Source organism: Crinia signifera, chromosome 2 (genome assembly GCF_055691185.1).
Source record: "Crinia signifera chromosome 2, ASM5569118v1, whole genome shotgun sequence".
Lineage (NCBI taxonomy): Eukaryota > Metazoa > Chordata > Amphibia > Anura > Myobatrachidae > Crinia > Crinia signifera.
This window is the reverse complement of record NC_139218.1, coordinates 332,722,519-332,749,055: the sequence shown is the minus strand read 5'-3', so window position 1 is coordinate 332,749,055 and position 26,537 is coordinate 332,722,519. Positions and strand designations below refer to the sequence as shown.

The 26,537-nt window shown below is 45.3% G+C and overlaps 1 long non-coding RNA gene across 1 annotated transcript in view; it reads left to right on the top strand.

The window, feature by feature from the left end:
- LOC146058531 (uncharacterized) overlaps nucleotides 1–26,227 on the top strand; it is a 67,928-nt gene extending 41,701 nt beyond the window's left edge. The window contains exons 4-5 of the long non-coding RNA XR_014469866.1: nucleotides 9,418–9,486; nucleotides 26,108–26,227. This is a non-coding gene — a long non-coding RNA (uncharacterized LOC146058531). The remainder of the gene's footprint in view (nucleotides 1–9,417; nucleotides 9,487–26,107) is intronic.
- Nucleotides 26,228–26,537: the final 310 nt, after the last annotated feature.

Below are 26,537 nucleotides of genomic sequence, written 5' to 3'. Positions count from 1 at the left end.
GATGCACCGATGGGCTCAACATAGGTAAGTATCTGTATGTGAAAAATACTCCTAAGTCGAAACGCGTTGGTGCGGTGCTGTTATCTTTCTTATCCAGAACCTATGTCTTCCCACTGACTGCTGGACCTGGTGAGCAACTCGAGGCCTCATATTACATCTGAGTTTCCCAGTAAAAGTGCCGGTGGGTGTAGTCTGGGTGTCTGTTTTACTCTTTTTGGATTATTGTAATCATTGTTTTATGAAAGAGGAAAAAAAATCCACTCTTTTATTAATAAATTACATTTTGGACCATTATCATGTCTGAGGAATACGTGTAAAGATAATATTAGGATAATACAAGGATTATATTGTTCTTTACTTCACTTATCTGTATGTGTGGGCTCTGGGTGTAATAAAGTTTTATTTTTCTTGGGTAGTAGTAGTAGTAGTAGTACGTTTATTTATAAGGCGCCGCAAAGTGTCCGCAGCGCCGTACATAGCAAACAAAAAACAAATGACAAGGTAACGTACAGGGTGTGTTGAAAAATACAGTATAAATAGGGGTATAGCTGGTAGAAATAAAATCAGCATCAGTTCAGAAGTAGGTGTCAAAATTGTCGAGGAGACTGAAGATGAAGTAGAGGAAGGGAAGAACAGGACAGGAGGGCAGGTGAGGTAAAGAGGTAGGGTGAGTACGTGAGGCAGGAGGACCCTACTCATAAGAGTTAACATACTAAAAATAGGTGGGTGGACGAACGAAAAACAACAGGATAAGTAGGAACGGAGGGGAACGGAGGCAGGATAGGAGGAGCAAAAGAGGTTAGGAGGAGGGATAGGCTAGTCGGAAGAAGTGGGTTTTGAGGGAGTGCTTAAAGGAGGTAAGGGAATTAGAAAGCCTGATGGGTGGCAGGGAGGTTGTTCCAGTGCAGGGGGGCAGCGCGAGAGAAGTCTTGGACACGGGAGTGGGAGGAGGTAATTAGGTGAGAGGTCAGTCGGCGGTCAGCGATGGAGCGAAGAGGACGGGAGGGAGTGTGGATAGAGATCAGTGAAGAGAGGTAAGGAGCGGTGGAGGAGGAGAGAGCCTTGTAGGTGGTGGTGAGGAGTTTAAAGAGAACTTGGAAAGGAATGGGGAGCCAATGAAGAGATAGACAGAGGGGGGAGGCGGAGGTAGAGTGGTGGGAGAGGAAGATGAGCCTAGCGGCAGCGTTAAGAATGGTTTGGAGAGTTGCAAGGCGGGTGAGAGGTAGCCCTGAGAGAAGGATGTTGCAGTAGTCAAGGCGGGAGATGACAAGAGAGTGAATGAGAATTTTGGTCGCGTCAGTGGAGAGGAATGGTCTGATGCGTGAGATGTTGCGTAGGTGAAAGCGGCAAGACTGTGAGAGAGCACGAATGTGGGGGGTGAAAGAGAGGGAGGAGTCAATGTGTTGGGTGTCAGTGTGTTTATTTATCTATTTGTATTGCTGTGGAACTACAAGTTTCAGTGGGCCCCACATGCTGGGACTTGTGGTTCTCCAAGTCCCTGCATGTGGGGAAGGCTTGCTGGACTCATAGTTCCACAGCAATATACAATAGTGTTAATCTATTTTTGACACAATTTATCAACCCATTGGCCACCGCTCCAGGGCCACCGGGGACAGCCCGGTGGCTTCAACCCAGGCTTTCCCTTCATTGGGGGGGGTCCCCACTCACCCAGGACCCCTGCCCAGGCTGACTGTTCAGGGGGTTGATTTGGCCGGGGGGGACTTATATAAAAGTCTCCCCCCAGCTGTGGCATTGCCCTGCTTGCTGATTGGACCTGGTGCTGGTTCTTAAAATACGTGGTTGCCTAGTCATTTTTTCCCCCATATTTTGGGAACCAGGTTCGGCTTCTGCCAAATACGCCAGGAAAATGAAGTGTATTTTCCTGGCATATTTGGTCAGCAATTAGTGGCCGCTTAGTAAATTAGGAATCACTATTCTTTTGAATGGTGATTCCTAATTGTATTCTGTCGATGGCGTATACATTCGTATTTGTAATTACAAATACGAATGTGCCATGAATACGAATACGAATTAACGTATTTTTAGGATAGTAAATCCTGAAAATGCTTATACGCCTAAAAAATTTGTATTTTACTATACAAATACAATTTTTTTTTGCGGTATTTGGCTTAGTAAATTTCTCGGTTCCTGTTTAGTTTCACGGCGGCAGCATGGCCGCCCGCTACTTCTGGGTTCGGCGCTCGGCAAACTTTCTAAAATGAAGTCCATGTCAACGTGAGTAGTTCATACCCCCACTATTCACGTTGGCATGGAGTTGATTTCAGATAGCGTGGCGAGCGCAGCGAGCCACCGTGCCCGTAGCGTGGGCGAGCGAAGCGAGCCCCGCAAGGGGACACAGACGCTGCTGCGACTGAGATGCTGCCGCCATGAAACTAAACAAGTACCAATTTCTCCCTCAGTCTACTAAGCGCAGTTATACTGACACCAAAACTAAATTTGACAATTTGCTACGTGCAATAGGAGAGAAACATGCTTTTCATAAGGACCACAGGTTTCACAGATTTGGCAGATTTTACTAAAGACCTCTACCTCTTCCCCGTTCATACCATTTACTAAATGACCTGATGTCTTTTGTGTTACTAAGGGTAAAGAAATACTGTAGCAGATATGTTGTCCCGTTTCTATACTGATATTTACTCCCAGCCACCGCGGAATACTAGGAGTAAGATAGATTTTTGGAATGAAATAGTTCACCCTACTCTCCCCCAAGATATGGCATGCTCTCATAGGCATTCACATTGAGTGTTAGGGGTGCACAGGCACCCCCTAATGCTGTGCACACCCTTATGAACACCTCCCTGCTGCTAGCAATACCAGCAATATCTTTTACTTAGTCTTTAGAACTGTATTCCAGTAAAAGAAGCGCCCATCAACCAATTATGTGTTTTGCACACATACCTGCGTCATCCATATATGTTTTTGACTTTATTTGCATGTACTGTTACTGTACTAGAAGATTAAACTGAAATAGGCCAGAGGTTATTGTGTGGCTGAGAGACGTTTTATATTGTAGCGAGTGCCAATAGATGATGGTAGATACGCCTGATTGGTGGTGTAAACTGTGTACAGATTTTTCCCTGTTTCCCTTATAAGCAAAATCGAATCCAAACCTAATCGAATTGAATGGTTTTTAGGACACTTTCGACTGGCATTCGATTCGATGCACGCTCCGGTTTTTATATATATCGAAAAGAAAAATAGACTGTGCAGGCAAGGAAATATCGAATTCGATCCAGTAAATTGAATGTGTACACTGCCCCTTTAATGTAAATTCGATATTGAAATCGAATCAAATGCAAAAGTGCAGATCGAATGTGAAAACGAATGGAAAATCAAAGGCAAAATCGAAAGGTAGTGGAAAGGGGAAATCGAATTGAAAACGAAAGCAAATAAGTGCGTCTGTACGCACCTTTAGACACACCCAATGGGCGATGTTAGACATGCCCAATAGGTGGTGCTAGACACACCCCTTTGATGGTGCACCCCCTAATACAGGCATTCCCAACCACGGTCCTCAAGGCACACCAACAGTGCAGGTTTTAGTGATATCCAGGCTTCAGCACAGATGGTTTAATCAGAATCCCTCAGGTACTAATTAAGTCACCTGTGCTGAAGCCTGGATATCTACAAAACCTGCACTGTTGGTGTGCCTTGAGGACCGTGGTTGGGAATGCCTGCCCTAATAAAATGTGCTGCGCACACCTATGCACGCTCTCTATCAGTGCCCATTACAATTCAAGAAGTAGATCTTGCTATTAAACATCTTAAATCCTTAAAATCTTTTGGGAGAGTTCTACAAGATATTACATACCCACAGAGTGTCTCCTTTAACTACTATGTTTGATGAAATTATAACATCTCATACAGTCCCTTTATATTCTAATGATGCTATTATTAGATTACTCCCGAAGCTTGGAAGAGATCCCAACCACCTTTCATGATTTTGTTGTTTTAACTGACTTTTTACCATTGCATAGAGGGAGAATAAAATAGTGTGCCGAGTGCAGCGATGCACCTTGCCCGAAGCGCAAGCTATGCGAGGGGAAACGGTACACTTAAAAAGCGTCCTTGTTGACCTTTATCCATGTCCACCTTTTGCTTATGTTGACCTTTGAACATGTCAGCCTTTTTTTATTTCAACATTTTGCTTGTGTCAACCTTTTGACCATGTTGTCCTAATGCATGTTGATTTTTTGATGTGTCTACCTTTTGCCTGTTGACCAATTGTTGTTGACCAGTTGACTGTTGACCTGGACACTGTCGACCTAACAACTCATACCCTTTTCCACCTGAGTCCCGTGTTCACCCCAGGATTTTGAACATGGGTCATTCCCGGGTTGAAGCCGTTTACACCCAGGAAAGCTCAGTTAAACCCCAAAAATGGCCTATTTTCCGGTCCAAACCAGATTTCAGTCACAAAAGGGACTTTTCCCTTTAACTCCCGCGCCCCACCCCGTTTTTCTTTTTTACCGACTTGTTTATGCTTCACGGTGGGCATAGAGGGAGGAGAAAATATTGCTCAAAGTATGGAGAGCGCACGCGGTGCATCTATACAGTGTCCATGTCGACCTATGTTGACATAGACATCAAAAACGTGGAAAATCCATGAAGACCTTTTTCCATGTCGACCTTTTTCATATCGACATTTTGCTTGTGTCGACCTAATGCATGCTGACATTTTTGCTGTGTCAAACGTCTGACTGATGATCAATAGCCGTCGACCTTTTAACTGTTGACCATGTTTCAACCTCTGATGGTTTCCTTGTCATGGTTAAAGCCACTGACCATCATATCAATAGACATCACTTGTCCAGCCACTGTGACTCACAGAAAGTACAAGGTCAGCTGGCTCTCATCAGGTAATAGTGAGGATCGTGGCATTAATCTCCACCAAAGGCATGATGATGTACCAAAGTATACAGTACTTTAGAAAAATTATACAGTCCTGTGAAATAGATGTAGGGGCCCGAGCCTTACTGGGGTCTGTGAATGCAAGGTGACATGGCCACACCCTCAGTGGCATTCAGCTTCTGCAGAAGGCCCATATAATAACCACACCCCTTTAGTACAGGGGTCATGTCAATCGTTTAATGGTCCTGGTTACACTAAGGCTGGGTACACATTAGAACAATATCTTGACAATTTGTCATATTGGAATGACAAAGTGTCAAGATTGTACACTGTATACACAGGATTGCACTTTCTTGTGGAGAACATATAATGCATATAAAGGACGGAACGACATATCGTCTAGTGTGTACCCGCAAATTGTGATGGACCAGTGAAAAGGGAAAACTTCCTGTAATTTGACTCAATTGGGTTAGTTCTAATGTGTACTGAGGTGGGATGTTCTACCTGGAAAATGTGGTTAAAAACCCCATTATCTGTGTTTTTACCGCATTTTCGTATGCACTAAAACCGGCACGCCGCAGGGTGGGGCTTCTTTTTGTGACCCCTGCCGCCCTGCACTGCCCACGCCCCTGACATCCTGGGCCTGGCAGCCTACTGCTGTGCTGCCTGGACCAGTGACCTCCTCCTCTCTAGCACAGTACTTCCCCTTCCAAGTGCAGGGAGGAGGAGCCAGAGGAGTCCCTGCAAGTAGCCTGGCACAGGAGGAACGGCGAGCAGCCGGGGACCTGCTGACACATCGGCAGCTGCTTCGCAAAGGGCAGCTCTTAACGCAAGTGCTGTCCTTTGCGATAAAAATCAAACATTTTAGTGCATACTGTATGCGATTATTATTGATATATATTTTGTAGCCAGCGATGTGCGGTGGATGTTAGTGCATCCCCCCCCCCTCAGATTTTAAGTACCACCTCACATACTTTTTTGTCTTGCGATGTGAATTACGTGGGAGCGCTCATCGTATCGCAAGCCAAAAGAAACACACGGTGCAATTTGAATTACAAGCAATGTGTTCTGAAGTAAAAAGTTCAAAACGCATCTGAGAATTGCACCGTGTGGACTCCATTAGTGATATCCACGCTTGAGCACAGATGGTTAAATGTCATTTAGCATTTAATGATATCAAATGATACCCATTCACTTTATGAAAACCTGTATACGTGCATGTATTGGCGTTAGCATTCCAGGTTCTTTAGGGATTTATGCTGAAAGCACGAAAAGTGATGTGTCCCATGAGTTTATTGGCATAACACCCTAAAGCTGTCAAGTCTGTTCTGCCAAGATATCTCATACACATGCTGAAAAGGTCATAAAACATAACACAGACAAACCGAACATGCAGATTATTCTCTGCTCACCTGTCAGCCAGAATGAAAGGTGAGGCAACACGGGTGATGAATCGGAAAACAAATATCATCTTTTGCTACTGCTGCACAATGAAATCTAGATTGGAAAAATTGAGTCAGTATTCTGGGTTTGCAAAGTATGCGGTAAGAAACAAGTACTTATTATGGACAGCAGTAATGGAAAAAAAATATATACATAAATGTATATATATACTATTTATATACTTTCATTTGTATGTATGTTCCCAATAAACTCGAGTACTAATGACCCGATATTGATCAGGTTCTCACTATTATATAACAAGATAATAATGCAGGGGTCAGAACCACACATGGGCAATGGGGGTGTGGAGGGCAGAGGCGTACATGTGTAATTGGGGCACATCATATTGGGGCACTGTAATTTTGGAAAAAGTTTCTTTAATTCAAGTGTAGAAACACAGGGTGACATTTAATAGGATGCGAGTTTTAGTAACATTTCAAAACCGCACCTTATCGCACCGTTTGCACTTTTTCAAATCGCATTTTTTTCTCCAAAACTGATTATTTAATGGGATGCGCTAATGTGCCCAAAAAGTGCGGTGAGGTGCGAAGAGATGCAATGTGGTGCGAATTTATGACACAATGTGCGATTTCCGGCACAGGTCATGTGCGATTTTCTGACCAACCGGAATGCGAATTACAACACTGCCTCCGAATGCCAAACAACCCCCTAACCTATTGGCCCACCTAAGTCCCCTACAATATGCATCACACCCCCTATATAAAGGGGCACAGGTGCCATTTTGACCTTTGAAAGGTTGTAAGGTGAGGAGAATGGATAGGAGAGGAGGAGTGACAGTGAGTGCAGGTGGCAGAGGCAGCAGTGTGCCAGTTAAAGGCAGCAGCACCACCAGAGGAGCCAGGGGGAGAGGCAGCAGAGGCACATTCAGTAGCGCACGCAGGGGGGGTTTCTGAGTACCCAGAAACCCTCCCAGGAATATAAAGGACCTACTCTGAAATCTGAGGGTCCCCTCTTTCCATGGGTACAAGAATTTTAAAAATCGGCCCTAGGGAACCGGAGATAACTGACTTCAAAGCAGTGGTCCCCATCCAAGCCTGTTAATTACTCTCCCAGTCAGATATTTCCGTTTCTTAGAATTTTTCTGAGGGTATATTCCAAAAGCTGGGACTCTCCCCCTTTAAGGGACACTAGTATCTTGCCTCTACTGTTCCCATAACCAGAGATATCTGCCTTCCAGCAGCTGGTTACTGCGCCAGCTCCACACACCTGGTATGTAGTTTTATATTCTCGTTGGCAGATTGCTCTGCCTCCTGAAGTCCGAAGTCTGATCCCCTAGTCCGCAGTACCATTTGTTAGGTGGGATTCTCTAGTTTTTAATTCCATTAAAATCTAAGAAATCTATTTCTGGGAACTGGAGATATCTGCAGTCGAGCAAGCTGTCCTCCCACCAGAAAATTATGAATAATAAGCCTACTCCACTATACACCCCTCCTCTGCGTATTAAACATCCTCTACCACCCTGGAAGTTATGTATCAGGACCCCTTCATTCAGCCCAATGCCCCCTTCTCCCACCCCATCTCCCACAATATGTGCAGTAAAGGGGTAATTAGTGGAAATTACTGATCCAGGCCCTACATGCTGAGCGGTTGATATAATACCCCTTACCACCCGTGGGACATCAAAGCTTCCGCTCATAGCACCACCCACCCCTACCACTGGAGGATAAGTAGGTGCCTCAATACAGTGCTATGCCCAGGGGTCTACTCTGCTGTTATGTATATATATTTATATAATTATTATTATTTATATACATTTGGTCTATCTATAATACTTTAACTGACCGGCATATACTGGGTCACCTAAGTGTCCATCTCCATGCTTTGCTCTGCCCCTCTCTGGAAACCCCCTTCTGAAAATCCTGCGTTTGCCCCTGACATTAAGAGCCAGCAGTGTGAGAGGGAGAGACAGCACTTTGACAGCCACCATGGCCACAACAAGGCCAGGGCGTACCCCAGAGGAGCAGGCACAGCAGGAGGAGGTGGAGTACCCTCTTGCCTCCCCCTCTCATCCTCTCACACAGGAGGAGCTGCAGGAGGGCCACATGTCTGAGGTCGACTGGCCTGAGGTGGAGGAAGATGGAGATGAGGAGGAGGGTGATGCTGCCCTGGAGGAGGAGGGAGACATGGCCGCAGAGGAGGTTGAGGAGGAAAGGAGGTTGAGGAGGCCAGAAAGTGCCGGCACCCAAAGTGGCCGTAAGGTGTGTTGCTCTTACGAGGAAAATGCGGCCCCTGTCCGTGCCATGGTGCCTGTATTTTACTGACTGCTGGGGAAGCACAACAACAGGACCACTGCACAGCGGAAGAGGGCCATGTGGGAATCCATCACTGGTGCAGTCAATGCCATTAGCAGCCACAATGAGGTGTAAGAAATGTCAAAAAGCTAATTAATGAAATCAAAAGGCTACTCAAAGCCAAGATGGTCACCGAAATTAAAGAGGCCAGCCGCACCGGAGGAGGCACCACCCAACCGGTTAACATATACATCATATGAGAAGCAACTCAAAAGAATAATCCCACCAGGTCCTTCCTGGGCTCCATGTTGCCGACACCGATAGGCCACCAATGCCACCCCAAGCTGATAACTGTTCACACATTTTCATGTACATCAACCATTGCAATGTTTTATAACTGTAATGCTCTCTTGTAATGTTTGCATAACAATAGTGCTGCTGTGGAACTACATATCTCAGCAAGTCAACTTATGTAAATGTAATGGTCATAAATTTAAATTGTTGCTGATGCTGGGTCATGTAGTTCCACACCTGCTCAAATGCCTACCAAATTATGTTACAGGTTTAAATTCATCAGGCCCCAAACATAGTTGATACTACATAGTTTTAATTTTGTAATAGCAAAAACGCCTCCATAGAGAATTATTTCATGCATATTTTTTTTTAAGTTTAATTTTTTTTTATTTATTTTTTTATCTTTTCTAAAACCACACGATATTGGCCACAAATAAATTGGTCAACATGGCCAATTATTTGCCCCAGGGGGGAAAAAAAACATGTTATGATGCATGCTGGAAAATAATGCTGTCCATGCAATATTTGTAACTTCTGTCCACTATTTTGTTTACAGATCGTCATTTCAGAAGTGGTCACGCACCATACACAGACCGACACATATGTCCGGATTCAGAGGCTGCAGGTAAGCAAATGAATGCAAAACCATTACATATACAGTACACACACCCAGTGGCGGATTCAGGGGGGGGGGGGCACCCGGGCACGTGCCCCCCCTGTCATTTCATTTTGTAGCTGAGGACCAAGGCTTTCCAACGAGCCCAGCCCCGTGTCTCTAGCCCCCCGGGAACCAGAGATATCGCCTGGCAAAGCTGTAACGTTTTTTCCCCATATGATAAAATGGGACCCGTCAATTCCGACCCCCACCCAGTTCCGACGGCTGCCAGTTCCCCCCCTGGCATCACAGAAGCTCAATCAATTCCGAATCGCTGGGCCTTCAGTATGATACCAGGCTGGTCCATATCGGTCAATCGGTTCCAGAGATATTACGTGTAATTTTTTTATTTTTGAAATGTAATTTCATGGCTGTTCATGTTCTTTGAGGGCAGATTACTCTGGAACCAAACGTTCCAGTTTCACTGGACCAAAATCATTCAAAGCCCACTCAAAAGTTCTTCAATATGATACTTGTCTCATGTAAATGGATCAGTTGGTTCCGAAGATATAGCCGGTTAAATAAGATAACTGGTTAAAGGGGGAGAGGGGTGGTTTTCTCTCCCTCTCACACCAGAAAATGCAGGGACTAGGCTGGTGTAAAAGGGGCCAACCTGGGAATGCATTTTCTGGTGTGAAAGGGGTATTATTTCAAATAGCCGGAACCTGTAGTGCTCTGAATACAGCCAGGCTCTGCCACTGTCAGTGGCTATCACTTCTGCCTGGCGGCTGTCCCCCATTTACCGCAAGCATGTATTCCCCTTGGCAATGAGCATGTAATCCCACATGGCAATGAGTATGGAACCTCTGGCAATGAGCATGGAACCCTTGGCAATGAGCATGTAGATAAGCAGCACTTATGTAGCATAATTTTTAATAGGCATTATGGTGTTTGACATAATACATAATGGACATAATGGCGTGTAACTTAAAGTTTAATGGACATTATGGTGTAAATGTTTAATGCGCGCCTTTGGTGGACAATGTTCCTGTTTATGAAACGTATTGTGAATTTTGGCTTAATCTGTTTTGCATTATGTGAATTTTGGCTCAATCCGTGTGGCATTATGTGAATTTTGGCTCAATCCCTGTGGCATTATGTGAATTTTGGCTCAATACGTGTGGCATTATGTGAATTTTGGCTCAATCCGTGTGGCATTATGTGAATTTTGACACAATGCATGTGGCACTATTTGAATTTTGGCTCAATCCATGTGGCATTATGTGAATTTTGGCTCAATCCGTGTGGCTTGATGTGAATTTTGACACAATCCATGTGGCATTATTTAAATTGTGGCTCAATCCGTGTGGCATTATGTGAATTTTGGCTCATTCCATTTGGCATCATGTGTAAGGGGCAAGTATAATGGGGTCTAGTATTTTGTTGCATAATGTGTAGAAGTTGTATATGGTGTTGTACACTACACTCAAGGACACGCCCCCTGTTGAGTGACCACACCCATTTTCCAGAGCGCGCCTTTGGCGCGCGCACAACTACATCCTTCACTTTTGTCGCCATGGTGGGCCTGCGTACTTTAAATGCCAGGGCCTATTTTTAATCCCATTCCCACCCTCTCTCTGCCGCTCTCTTAGCATGTACACTGGCACCACTAACACCGCCCCTCACCTAAACCCTCTTTTATCATGGTACCCCCCCTGTCATTTTATCCTGGATCCGCCCCTGCACACACCCATGTACCATGCACAATAGGCTACACTACAATCTACTCCAGCACCCTACTGTAAACCAAATATAGGTTCAATGTCAACTACATTGTTTAAAGAACTTTATGAAACAGGTTTAAATATTAGGTATTGGTTAGATTGGTTCCTGCGCACTGCTCCCAATTGTTCAGGGCTAGCTGCTCCACTTGCCGAGAGACCGGCCCGGCTGGGTAATGCAGTTTAGAGTGAATTAAGTGCAGCGCTCTGCCCCTTGGTGTCAGGTAAATAACGAGTACGTGTGCGTGTTCAAAAGGAAATCTTTACTAATAAGTGGTGCAAATACATAAACACACAAAATTGATTTAAAGGTACATTGCTGCAGTGGAATTCTGAAAGTGCAGTATACATACATACATATACATGCAAATACAAATATTGCAGACGGTGGGTGATAATACTGAATGAGAGGGGATATTGGGGGCACTGGGTGCCCGTCAGGGGTCTCTCCACTCAGTGGGGATCCCAAGGGTAGGGTTGGCTGGGTGGGGGGGTCCGGGTTGGGAGCGGTGGATCACCGGTGGGTACAGGTGCGGTGTCCCGCTTGCCTGTATAAAAGAACAGTCCTGTGGTGATGTCCATGTCCCGGGTTGCAGCTTGAGTGGTGTTATGCCTGCGGTCTTAGGTGGTGGGACGGAGGTGGGTGATCACTGTGTGCGCGTGGGAGTCCGGGGTCGGGGTGCGTGGCTCCCAGGATCTGGGCGCTCCGTATGCCTCCTTCCCTGGCCCGCTCGACTAGTCAGGTGTTCGGCTATTCGCCGTCCACCTTCTTCATCGGGGTCCGTGGTCGGTGACGTGGAGTGTCTGACAGAGGTCACGATCAGGGTTTGCTGGTGCGCGTCTCCCCCGTCATGAGTCCTTGCCGACAGATCCTGGTTACTCACCTCTTACCGTCTCCGGCATGCTGTTGTCCTCTCTTCACGGGCGTCTCTCTCTCCTCTCGTGCTCGCCGGACAGGGCTTCGTGCCGCACGCTGGTGTTGTCTCTCCGGGTGCTCTCTCACGTCGGTGGTCTTAACAGATTGTGCTGGTGTGGATGCTCTTGATAGTGCGTGTCCTCCAACGCGTTTCGGCCTGGTGTCGGCCTTCTTCTAGGGAGCATGTTTAAATATTAATACTTGCTCATTGAAAATTTTTTATATTGGGTAATGGCGGACAAAATAGCACATTAAAGTGCTGCCAGATATGCTGGCCATGCCATGGACTCATTGATACCCACTACATACCAACGGATATTAATTTAATGTGAAACACCCATCAGACAAATTAATTAAATTATTTGCAGGGGTACATGTGTTACTGAACAGTACCCATCGTTATGTTGCATAAGCCAAAACACACCTTAAATACAATATGACACATACTGCACAATTATGGTGGAATACCCATTTCTCATTTTCAACAGGATCATCACAACTACCGTGTTTCCCCGATAATAAGACACTGTCTTATTTTTTTTCAACCAACAAAAAACACCATAGGCCTTATTTTCAGGGGAGGTCTTATTTTAATACGGTACACATTTAAACATGCCCCCAGTGCTCCTTTTAAACATGTCCCCAGTGCTCCTTTTAAACAGACCCCAGTGCTCCTTTTAAACAGGCCCCAGTCCGCCATCTTAAAAATGCCCCCAGACTGCCATCTTTGACATGCCCCAAACCCCCTTGATATGGTAAACATGCCCCTGTCCTCCTTTTAAACATGCCCCCAGTGCTCCTTGTACACATGCCCCAGTGCCCCTTGTAAACATGCCCCAGGTTAAAGAACGTACCGTAGCCTCCGTTAAACAACTCGCCTCCTCTCTGTCTTATCAACCCCAGCTCCGTGCTCTGCTTCAGCCGCGCTGCTGCTGCCGCGTGATGTGCGCGGCGACGTCACGCGGCTCCCGCAATGCATCCCAGGGACCGGGAGCAAAGCGGCATCTGTAGAAGACGGAGGTCTCTAAATACCTCAGAGGTGATTGAAGATCATCTGGAGGTTAGCGGAGGTTAGCGGGGTCTTAATTTATTGTTTGCATTGCACAGGATTGAAATTTGAATCGGCCTAATTTTCGGGGGAGGTCTTATTTTGGACATATGTCCAAAATCTGGGGGAGGTCTTATTTTCGGGGGATGTCTTATTATCGGGGAAACACGGTAGTAGTGCAACCATCAGACACAACAGAGATGATGGAAGAAGATACCAAAATCATTCTTCAACCAGTCGAAGCCTTCTCACCTGAGGAAGAAAACACAGTGACAACTGCTCATTACATACATTTAAACACAAACAAATACAGTTCATGGAGATGCAAAGCCATCAACTGGGAAATATGCAAGGATACCTAAGAAATATCTTTCAGCAACTTAAAAAAATGGCCACCAGTGTCCTAGTAAGTGTAGGCACACAAGTAAGAATGGCTACCACCCTGGAAGCACGTCTGTCCAAAATCAGCCAGGCCCTATGGGTCCAAAACAATAATGTAGCCATCCTAAATGAGAGTGTACATGGTCAAACCCTGCAGACACAATTAAATAACCAATAATTACATTTATTAGGTGCAGCTACATCCACAATTAGTAGTGTGTCAAGTACACCTCTGAGTGGCTCACCAACTTCACCCCCACGTAGGAGTGTGCGAATCAGGGGTGGCCTGGGGCCAGGGGCAAAGGGGGGATGTGCACATACACAGGTTCCAAAAAAAATGATTGTGAAAGTTGCAAATGTGTATTTTTGTTATAGCACAGTTTTGGAATGCATAATATGTTCTTGACAATTTATGGACCAGTAATTGCACAAAACAAGCATTTCTTACATTAGTAAAGACGTTCCTTTATAGTAAAATGTGTCTGTATTTTTTTTCCATCATAATGATTTGGTTAATTAAACTAAAATGCTGTAATCCACTATGGTACTGTGCAGTGAGGGTGTTAAAATATATTGGTGTTTTAGGTAATTTTTAAAATTGCCATACAGTATTGTAAAAATGTACTTACCAGCATGTCATCAGCAAGGGATACCTCAGGTTAAGCAGGTTCATGCATTGTACTCTGACTACTCACCTAAATATTGGTGATAATGTATGGCAAATGGTTTATGGTATGTAAACACACTTACACCAAAGGTAGATGGTAGGATAGTTTAGAAATGCAATTCCCTGAGAAATACCGTATTATGATCTCCCTATGCATCAGATTCCGCCTTTGTGTACTCCTAACTACCGTAGGTTGGGTAGTCTCAGCTTCCTGCACGACTGCTGCATTGCCATCCTCCACATAATGTGGTTGGGAAAGAGCAATGTTATGTAACATGCAGCAAGCCTGGACAATCATCACTGCTTTTGCTGGGTGGTAAAGCAATATACCTGATGATCTGTCCAAACACCTGAAAGACTTTTCAGCACCCCGAAGGTGCGTTCCACGACATTGCGGGTAGCAATGTGTGCTTTGATATTGCGGTGCTGTACAGGGCCTTGCGGGGAACGCAGAGGTGGCATGAGCCACGGGAGACACCCATATCAAGTGGGTGTCAAGTGAAAAAGTGCGAGTTACGTGACTTAGCGCACAATATTAAGTAAGCGGTTTCTCCAAAATGTGCGAAAACACCATTTTGTTGCCAAAATATCTCACAAATTCAACTAGCGCATCCTAAATGTCACGTACAGTGTTCAAAGGCGCGCATCGGGAGTGGGGCAAAGGGATGCCAGTGCAGCTCCTGGCTTGCTGATTAGGGCCCTGGGAGGTTTTTGGTTGGCTCCCACACTGGAAGCTTCCAACACGATTGTAAATATTAGTATCGTAATAATCAGCTGGAATAAATTTGGTTAATTTAAATCCTCAATTTATAGTCTGACGACCGTCAGTGTTCTATTATAGGAGGTTGGAGGGGCTCCCCAGAGTCAGGGATAACATGGGTTAAACAAAGAAAATGAAAACTCATTTGTGGGGGCACGCTAAAGGTATAAATGCACTTCAGAACTTTGGCCTGAACGTTGACCCAGGGAGCCTGTTCAGGACCATCTACTGGATGGATTTGATGAAGACTTCACAAAGTGGTAACATTGTATCCCAGAAGAGGTTAGGGTCCTGATTGTATCTCCTGGTAACATTCACCAGGCACAACTTTGACCCAGTGAGTCTGTTCTGGTTGATAACTTGATAACTGCATAACTTGACTTGTAAACCATGGCAATGCCAGGTACTTCAGCTAGTATATAGATTTAGATATTAGGAAGAAAAGCATAAAGGTATTGCATCAAATTATGGGGGAGATTTAATAGGATGAAAAATTTAGAAAGTGAGAGATTTGGAAAGAAATCTCCATTTTTTTTTAAAAGGACCAATCATTTACACTGTGTAAATGATTGCCGCTTTAAGAAAACTGGAGATTTCTTCCCAAATCTCTCACTTTCTGAGTGGCAGTGCAATTCCCTTGATGAAGTCCTAAGGTCAGGACAAAATGTTTTATTGAAAGAAGCCAGATTGGGGGCATTTTCCTCTGGGGCTATATTGTTCTTTATTGCTTAATCCCCTTTTCCACTAGCAAAAATAACCCCGGACTTTGCGCATTGACCATGGGTTTTTGCTAGTGAAAACGTGTCCCATGGAAAAATACCGGGTCAACCACCCAGGCAATCCAACCCGGGTAATTACCTGGGTTAGACCCAGGATGCTCCCGGGTCCAGGGGCAGTGGAAATGGGTTACCCGGGTCTATGTGACCCGGGTCCTGTTCACTGCAATGTAAAAGCAACTGCTGGGAGATGCTCTCATCTTCTAGCATCGCCCTGGCACCGCCTCCCGATGATGTCACCCACACTGCATTATGCAGGGTCGGGCGCAAATGGCTTGTCTAGTGGAAAAAGGGTATTATTGCGGTACTATACTTCTATAGTAACCCTTTTAGATTTTGCAGGCTATGGGCAGTATTCAATGTCAAATATTCTCCGTGCATGGCGAGAGATTTTTTCTCTCGCCATGCACTCTCCGTGTTCCGGAGCCTCCTGCTCCCCCTATTCAACGTGTTAAAGACTCGCCGCCACTCGCGGCGAGTCTTAACCCCTGCAGCGGACGAGCGTCCGCGGCAGGGAGCTGTCAGGGAGCCGGGGGACGTAGAAGCCAAGAGAGATTAAAGTCTCTCTTGGCTGCTGCAGGGGATATGGGGAGGGGAGCAGGGCTCCCCTGGACCCAGGCAGCACAGGCTGCCCCCCCTATAGCCAGCGGGGGACCCAGTATTCACTGTACCCGAACGTGCATCGGGTGCAGTGAATATATGAATATCTAATGAGCGGCTCGAGCGCTCCGGCCCCCTGCTGGCTGCACTGTGTAAAAAAAAAAAAAAAAAAAATGTAAAAAAATATTTTTTTTTAAATAAAATATATATTGATGTGCTATAGGCACATGAATAAAAATAACATGGCCCTTCACAGAAAAAAAACCCTGATTTTTTTACACCAAAATTAAAAAAAACACCCTTTTAGTTTAAAAGTTCACATTCCTGCTCTCCATCAAAAGATGGAGAATTTCTACACGGAGAGAGACGGCGAGAATCACTTAGAAAGACGGAGAATATTTCACATTGAATAGGGTGGCTCGCCTTTGGAGAGAAAAAACCTCTCTCCACCGCGTGAAAAGCACAAACTCTCCAGAAATCACAGCGAATTTTTCTCATTGAATACTGCCCTATGTTATATATTTTAGTTTTATTGGATCGATCTGCATTGGATGGTCATGTGACTGAGGACAAAGTGAATGAGATAAGTTATTGAATCTAATTGTTCACTTGTACTTTATATAGGGTGTTACATTTATGATTTTTTATTTACACACTAGGAGACGCTCTGTTCACTGTGTGTGTGTGTGTGATGCGTGTGTTATGCTTTTTACCTGGTGATCATAATTTTTGTCCTACTTACAGGTTCCTTGAATCTTCTGCAGAAAGGTCAATGAATGAATGAATCCACACAGCATTATACAAATGACTTTTCAACTAGAGTTATAATTTATTTATGAAGCTACAGTATTCTTGTCATAAAATGTTAAATGGCTGATGAACACTAGTTTCTTTACAAAAGCTTACGGTTTACAATAGTTTACAATTGTTACAATTTTCACTAAGTTACACACAAAAACGATAAACTTGTTTTATTACTCTGGAACTTGGTGTCTCTGCGTTTTCTTTTGCAGGAGCAGTGCAGGATTACCTGGATCAGAGGTTCTGTTCTTTAACACCTTTAGAGCCTGATTCAGCCCTGATCACTCTTCTGCAAATTTGCAGATAAGTGCGAGTGCTTAGCCGCCGCCCAGATAGAGTGAAGACCCGCCCTGTGTAATTCTGGATCTAAATTGTAAAATGTTTGCGATCTGCTATCTTGTCACACATCCATACGCAACTCAATAACCATCAAATGATTTTTCCAGTCTGTGCAAATGATACAGCTTGAGAAAGGAGACATTTATGGATCTCCGAAACGCGTTGCAGCTACCTTTTTGGATACAGACTGCCTGATTGAGTGCACCTTCCACTTTGCAGTTGGAAGCACCAGGACACTTTAAGGACGCACGAGCACTTTATTGAGACTTCCTCCATAGAAAGCCATCTGCGGTGGAGCCGCAGAACTTCAATCGGAAGTAAAGCCCACCGCAACTTCCCTCTATGGTGAGATAAAAGACTACTCATTTTTGTGCCCAAAACATCGGTCCATTCATTGCCTGGTCATACCATTTAACTTGCTTTTATGTATGTATTTTTATTCATGACCACACCTGTCATCAATTATTATGTCACAATAAATTGTTAAAACTTTTTATTTGTGCATTCTACATCTTTTTAAGGGGGTTGCGCTATTGTCCAAACATTAACACCGTTGTTCTCAGATTTTCCGGGAAGGTGGTGTACCTTCCATTATATGTTTGACAAGCTGCACCTCACTTAATTGATTGCGCTATATTATTCCACAAACACTTGCTCCTTTTAGATAAGTCTGTGCAAATGTGCCAAAGTCTGACCCTTCTACAACTCTGCTACAGTGACAGGCTGATCAAGGGTGGCGCTGACATCACAGACCCTGCCTTAACCACCTGGGTACGCCTACGTTGTTTCTGACACTCCCAGAAACGGCTGGTTACCACCCCATACGCTGACTTCCTGTCTATCAAATTGCAAACGGGATTGCGATGAGATATTTTCCCTATTTCAGTCACAATTTTGCCTCACGAATGCGCGCTATGATCTGTACATTGATGCATATTCATTTTATACTGAACAGATTGTGAAAAAAATAGTGAATATACCCCATAGAGGTATATACATATACTGTATATATGTGTGACACCCCATCAGAGCTGCCATGGACATTTAAGTGATTTCTGTTCTTTCCTCACCCCCACCCACACCAAATGCAGCCTGGTTGAACACTTTGTGACTTGCTTGGACTATAGGCAGTAGTTAAGCGATGGCTAACTTAGGAGGATGCAGAGCAAGAGGCAAAGCGATCTCTGGTTTTGACCCAGATGCTGACAGGGATGAGGCGACTCCCCCGGCTAAGGAGTGTTAAGGAAGTGGGGACCTGTCTTCCAGATATTGGCACCTGGAGCTGTAACTGCTGTGGTGCTGACTTGCCACTGAAGAACAAGAGACAGTGTAACACTGCACTGCTTAAGTATCCATTGCTTCATTTCTACAGCACCATAAACTAGAAGGTCACTTTGGTCCATATTTTACTGGAGCCTTGACCAGGGCTGGGCAGTAAGCGGCTACAGCTGGAGAGCCACCTATTGCCCACCCTGGGCGTAGACAGAACTGCTAATTAGCCAGAGAACAGACACTGACGTGGTATGCAGCAAACATTTCATTTTGCTTGCAATACATCCTGCCACGCATGCATATCAGCGTTTACTTACATCGTATGCATAAAGATTTTTAGCAAATGACAGCTCTTGCAGTAGGAGCTGTCCTTTGTGATGATAAGCTTCCAGGTTTAGGACCCAGAGTTCTTTAGGGTTATGTATTGTTGATAAATGGGACCCATACTTTTTTAATGAACTCTGCACCATCACACATGGCATGTCCGGAATAGTGTCTGTGTCTCTTACCGTCACACTGGTGCTTCCTGCATGCAGGCCCACGATCAGTGCTTTCTCAGGCCAAAGTCCATGGCAGGATGTTCACTGTGGTCACTCGGCATGACACCTGTTTGCTCCAATACTTCATCTGCAAACATTGATCCTCTCACCTGTGCACCTGATCACATGATCAAGGTGTGCACAGGTACTTCCTGGGTTAATTGATGCTGTGGCTTGCAGCCAATCACACACAGGCATGGGGGATATAAGCCAGGCTCCCAGCATCCCAAATTGCCATGAACAACTAGTCTGCTGCCTGTGTGCTAGTCACCAGTGTCAGCTTTCTAGGCTCCAGGAAATCCCTTGCTCCAACATTATCACCACCTGTGGCTTGCTGCTTCTGCAAACCTACCGGCTGGTTAACTCTCCAACTGCCAGATCACCTTCCAGCTTATTCTACCTGAAGCGTCGGTGCTGCATCAAGTTATTACCAGCAGAGGTCACTATTGGCTCCCAGGCCAACTATCCACTATTGGCTCCCAGGCCAATTATTCACTATTGTGTCTGGTCCATATCAACACCACCAGTTTCCAGAGAATCACTGACATCCCTGGCTCCCAGGCCGACGACTACTTACCTGCCAGCTCCCATGCTAGCGACTATGAACACCTCCAGCTCCTGGGCCAACAAATACCAACCTCTCCGGCTCCCAGGCCAAAGTCCACATATCGGTTCCCTAACCAGCCATGTCCACCATTGGCTCCCAGGCCAGATTCCTCCATTGGTTTCCAGACCGACACCTAGTGAACATTATATACAGTATACATCTCTACAGTTCAGTTCTCTCAAGATCTCCAGTATACATTCTCCAGTGTTGTTCCATCACCAATCAGTTGAGTTCAGAGGACCAGGGCAGGGGGACGCGACCTGCTCGTCGGGCGCAGCTAAGTCCAAGTTCCTTGTGGAGCTCCTTGGCGACCACCACTGGGTTTGACTTTGTGCCCATTTTCTTGGTCTCCGCCAACCCTCTGTTCCAGCTGCTCCCTGGTGTGCCATTGTATGACTTACCGATTTATCCAACTACCAAGTTTCCAGTTTACAGCACCCTCCACTGGATTGGGACGATAAATTGGGTGAAATCAGGCCATATCACATTTTTTTAATCAGATGTGCAGCTGTCAGGTGCACATCACAGGTGCTTTTTAGCACCTGCAATGTATCACATCTGATTTCCTTTAAACTCCCCTCGTAGATCTCTGGGAGCCCTTTTACATTTAAAAAATAAGCTGCCCGATTAGGGCATCAGATACTATGCTCTGTGAACTGGCAAAGGTTGTTTGTGTGGGAGACAGGAGAGGACGGGGCCACTACTCTGAATAGGGCCACTTCAAAAAGGCACTGGCTGACAGGTGGTCTTACAGGTGTGCCAGCCTAATGGAAATCATCCCTGTAAGGTCTATGTCCTGGACTTTGGCTAGACTCCTGACCTCACCTGCCTGGTAACTCAACTCTGCAGGATTGCAGTATACTAGACTATGGCTGGCTAGTATCCTGACCTCTACCATGCCTGGTACAGTAACTCCACTCTGCAGGATTGCAGTGTACTGGACTATGGCTAGTCTCCTGACCTCACCCTGCCTGGTAACTCCACTCTGCAGGATTGCAGTATACTGGACTATGGCTGGCTAGTCTCCTGACCTCTCCCATGCCTGGTACAGTAACTCCACTCTGCAGGATTGCAGTATACTGGACTATGGCTAGTCTCCTGACCTCACCCTGCCTGGTAACTCCACTCTGCAGGATTGCAGTATACTGGACTATGGCTAGTCTCCTGACCTCTACCATGCCTGGTACAGTAACTCCACTCTGCAGGATTGCAATGTACTGTAATATGGCTAGTCTCCTGACCACCACCCTGCCTGGTAACTCCACTCTGCAGGATTGCAGTATACTGGACTATGGCTAGTCTCCTGGCTCACCTTGCCTGGGAACTCCACTCTGCAGGATTGCAATGTACTGGACTATGGATAGTCTCCTGACTTCCACACTGCCTGGTAACTCCACTCTGCAGGATTGCAGTGTACTGGACTATGGCTAGTCTCCTGGCCTCACCCTGCCTGGTAACTCCACTCTGCAGAATTGCAGTGTACTGGACTATGGCTAGTCTCCTGTCCTCCACCCTGCCTGGTAACTCCACTCTGCAGGCCTGCAATGTACTGGACTTTGGCTAGTCTCCTGACCTACACTCTGCCTGGTAACTCCGCTCTGCAGGATTGCAATGTACTGGACTATGGCTAGTCTCCTGACCTACACTCTGCCTGGTAACTCCGCTCTGCAGGATTGCAATGTACTGGACTATGGCTAGTCTCCTGACTTCCACACTGCCTGGTAACTCCACTCTGCAGGATTGCAGTGTACTGGACTATGGCTAGTCTCCTGGCCTCACCCTGCCTGGTAACTCCACTCTGCAGAATTGCAGTGTACTGGACTATGGCTAGTCTCCTGTCCTCCACCCTGCCTGGTAACTCCACTCTGCAGGACTGCAATGTACTGGACTTTGGCTAGTCTCCTGACCTACACTCTGCCTGGTAACTCCGCTCTGCAGGATTGCAATGTACTGGACTATGGCTAGTCTCCTGACCTACACTCTGCCTGGTAACTCTGCTCTGCAGGATTGCAATGTACTGGACTATGGCTAGTCTCCTGACCTACACTCTGCCTGGTAACTCCACTCTGCAGGATTGCAGTGTACTGGACAATGACTAGTCTCCTGTCCTCCACCCTGCCTGGTAACTCTGCTCTACTGACCCCATCTCTGTCTGGGAATTTGAGTCTGCATGATTACAGTGTACTGGACTCTGGCTAGTCTCCTGAGCTCTGCTCTGCTTGATTACCATGTTCTGAACTTTTGGCAGGTTCCTGGTTCTCTGTCTAACTAATGTGTACTGAACTTTAATTGGCCTCCAGCCTCCTTTATCAATACAGGTTTCTTTCTTCTCTAGTAATCCTAATATCTAATGACAATGCAGATGTGTGAAATGCATATTAACTGCTGGTATACTGTATTTAAATTGAATGTTGGGCAATACAAATGCATTGTGGTTCAAATTAATTTGTACATGCATTGCCAGCATATAAGAAGAATCATACATTTTACCATTATTTCTGTAGACTGCTAGTAATGTTTGTACATTTTTCAGATTTTCCACTGTGTTATGACAGAATGTGATTGGTTGCTATGGGCAACATCACCTCTTTTCATTTTTAGACACTTTAGCAAATTTGCCCATAAAGGTGCATTCCTATTTTAAACATTTATGCATTTTTTGTACTTTTATATACTTAAGTAGATGCTGGTGGTTATAGTGTATGGTTCTACGTGCCTACATGACATTGGCCTCACCTCCTCCACTGTTCATAATAGGCCACTGAACATATTCAGCTCCAGGCCTGAGGCCCTTAATTAGACCCTGCCTATAGCTACAACTGGACAGGACATGGTAGTAGCTATGTGAGCGCTGTTTTTGTACATATGAGCTCATAGCTGATGGTAGATAAACACCCTGAAAATGGCAATGACACTCCACATAATGGCAACCATTTCTCGTAAACACTTCCAAATGGCAATTACCTGTCAATTACTTTCCCTAGAAATTCTCACTGCGAATGGATTCACCGCAGCACCTTGATGCATGTGCAGTGTGTTCACAGCATACGCACAGCCGATAATTGCTCACCTGTGCGAACATCGTCCATTGCCATACCTCACAACTGTCCCAATTACAGGAGGACGGTCTAGCTAAATGGACACTTTTCCACCCACGGATCTGATTGTCCCACGGGCTGGGGTTCCTGTCATGTTTGAAATATTGAAAACTAGAGTTGTATATCTGTGTGGGTGGTGTGGCAGACCACTTCATTAGACAACTGAGTTTAGAGTAGCATTCCTGTCCATCATCCACCTATATATGTAACAAAAGTTACAATAGTTACAATTATACTGAACAAAAACCACATGTGTTCTAACAACTGATACACTAATGATTGTAAAGAGAGGAACATTGTATCCACTCTCCCCTAACACACCAGCACAGATCAGTTAACATCAATCTGTATAGGCCCCCAGAATATTCTGGATGTTCTTACCGAGACATCATAGTGAGAATTCACATTGTCTCCACAAATATACTTTAATAAGTAAGGTTATCACAAAATAGAAGTAATGGGCCCTACACACATAGCGATGTATGTAGGGCGACCTAGCTATGCTAGGTCGGGCTGTGCTGCGCCGCTATCGCATAGCACACAGAGCTGACAGCCCACACACAGAGCGAGCTGTCAGCTCTGTGTGCTAAGCGAGCACACAGCGCCAGTGTTCTCCGGTGGGAGAACACTGCCGATGCCGAGATTGATGGACACTGTCCATCAATCTCGGTCAGCGATAAAGACGCGCGGGGACGCGCACGGCTGCCGATATAGCCCCCACACATACACCGATGTGAGGGCATTTGCTAAGCGACTTTGCCAAACTAAGCAAAATCGCTTAGAAAATGCCTTAATATCGGCATTCTTTTCATTATTTCATTTATCTTTTCAGATATTTAAATTTCAGTTGTAATTTATCATATGGCCAATGATTATATCTTTGTTACTAACTCAATTGAGTACAAAATAAATCTATACCGACTGGATATCGGTATCAAGGAAATCTGAAGGTCAATTATAATAATAACATTTATAAAAACAATTAAAACTACTTTATAAATCCTGGCGGTATAAACCACTTAGTATAAATTTGCAGGCAAATAAGGCATGCATAAAAAATTCTGAAGCACATCAATTCTTACACAAACTAGAAATCTAATAAAAAAATTTAACTGTATTGATACAAAATTATAATTGGGGTTGTTGCGTGCACCCCACCTGAGTTTCTTGTTTCCTTTTCTGCTATATGGTAACTTTATACAACTCGGGGTTGCACCACTGCCCATCACGTAGTAGACACAGGGCCGGTGTAAGGCACTGGAGCGCCCCAGGCGGGGGGTAATGCGCTCCCCGAGGGGGGGGGGGTGCCGGGAGAGGGGGGGAGAGTTTACGCTCTCCTTCATCCAGGTCCGGCGCTCACCTGCTTCACCGGGGGGGATGCAGCCGCCGAGGCAGTGCTCCACAGGGGGATGGTGCCGGGTATGGGGGTATGGGGGGTGTTGCCACTCACCTCCATCCAGGGGGGGACCTCTTGCTCCTAACTTCCACCCTCCAGTGGCCGGCACCCTAGGCAAATGCCTAAAGCTACCTATTGGTGGCGCTGACCCTGAGTAGGCACACAGTAGGCCAGTTGGTGAGCCCCAAGATGTGATAGGTGATGTTAAGAGGAGATTATTCTCACTAATACAAGTCGGTTATGACCCCCAATACTTTATTGATTAAAACTCTAAAAAGCTTTTTCCCAAAACTAGCGCGTTTCCATAAAATCATTATTTTTCTCATGTTTGAAAAATGCCAATTGGGAGCTGATTGGTTGGAGGGCCTAACATCACACAGAATGGGGTAAACTTACTAAAATGGGAGTTCAGATGGGATGCTGGTGTGGGCAACCATTTAAAATCTACTTATTTATTTTTTTAGCACCTTCTAGAACAGGGGTGTCAAAAACAAGGCCCGCGGGCCAAATCCAGCCCGCCAGACCTCTTCATGTGGCCCGCGCAGCCGCCGCCAGCCTTCACCTTTTATTCTTATTTATTTTTTTTTATTTTTTTTTAAACAAGAAAGCTGCCTCTTCAGCGCATGCGCAGCAGCCTACAAGCCAGAGAAAGTCTGCCCTCTAGCGCAGTGCCGCCGGTCGTCAACCCCTCCTCCGCTCCCACCTGCTGTATAGGAGCCAGAGAGAGGAAAGAGCAGGTCCGTCGTGGTGAATGGTGCTGCTGCTGCTGTGCGCTCCAGGTCACTTACTGCTGAGTGTGCATTGCACAGTGACCGGGAGCACGCTGCCCCCCACTCCTGGATAGATAGTGCGAGGAGCGCTACTCACATGAGGGAGGGGGAAATGCGCCTGTGTGAGAGCGCAGCTGTGTCCTTGGTGGTGGAGCAGCTCAGACTGGAGTGGACGCATCAGAGCGGGTAAGTGTCAAACTCTCTGCCTATGTGTGTGTGTGTGCACTGGCACATTGCAGCCCATCATTAATTGCTGTGTCCCATGATAATAAGCAGGACATATGCCCTAAGACTGAGTGCTGCCCCCCTGTGCAGGCAGCGTGTGCCCTAATGCACTGCAGTTCACAGCAATAGCAGGAGGGAAATGCTACTGCTGAGTTACAGTGGTATTATTTGGGACATACTTGTATGAAGGACACTATTATGATAAGAAAGAGTGGACACATAGTCCTACAGATACAACCGGCCCTTTGAGGGTGACCAAACTGCTGATGCGGCCCCCGATGAATTTGAGTTTGACACCCCTGTTCTAGAAGATAGTAGAAATGATCTGAAATAGAACTCCCATCTTAGTAAATTTCCCACAAGTAAAACTTGAGAAATGGGCTTCTTAATATTCTATACTGGATACTGAATTTGTGACTGCAGTTTGTTGCTGCAGTTAATACTGTGTTCAATGCAGTCTCCAGAAACACTATTCACTTTTTAGGTTGAATAAACTCTGATAAATTCTAAATTCCTCGATACCTGGCTCTTGTACAGGGTGAGGAATTATTATATCATTTGTTTAAGAAGTGTTGTTTTTACAATGTATTCATTTTGATTACTGGAATTATCACTTCATCGTGTTTGCTTAATGATTTACTAACTTTTCTGTGATTTATATATCTTAAATTCTAGGGAACAATGCCAGCCAATGATGCGCAGTCTAAAGAGACCCCTCCCAATAGATAAGAGCTCTTTAATACTGAAGTAGTAGCGCAGTACAAAGCCACTTGTCAAAGAGCCTGTCCGAGCGAGAACAATGGTTGGGAAAAAGTCCAACTCTTCTCCATGTGAACTTGGTAAGATTTAAGATGCTAGTTTGTTTAGTTATAAGTAGTGTTATTCTTACCAACCATCCTGCAACACTGAATGGGCTGTTTGTATATTCTAGTGATTGTAAGGAATTTTAAAGCAATTACCTGATTGGTTGGTTACTGCATGTTTGCACTTCAAATATATTTCACTGCTAAACTAATGACCGGATGTAATGACATCTGAGTTCAGCGTCCAATGCGGGATGCTGACCAAATTCGGATGTTTTTTTTTTTTTAAAAAGAGGCAATCA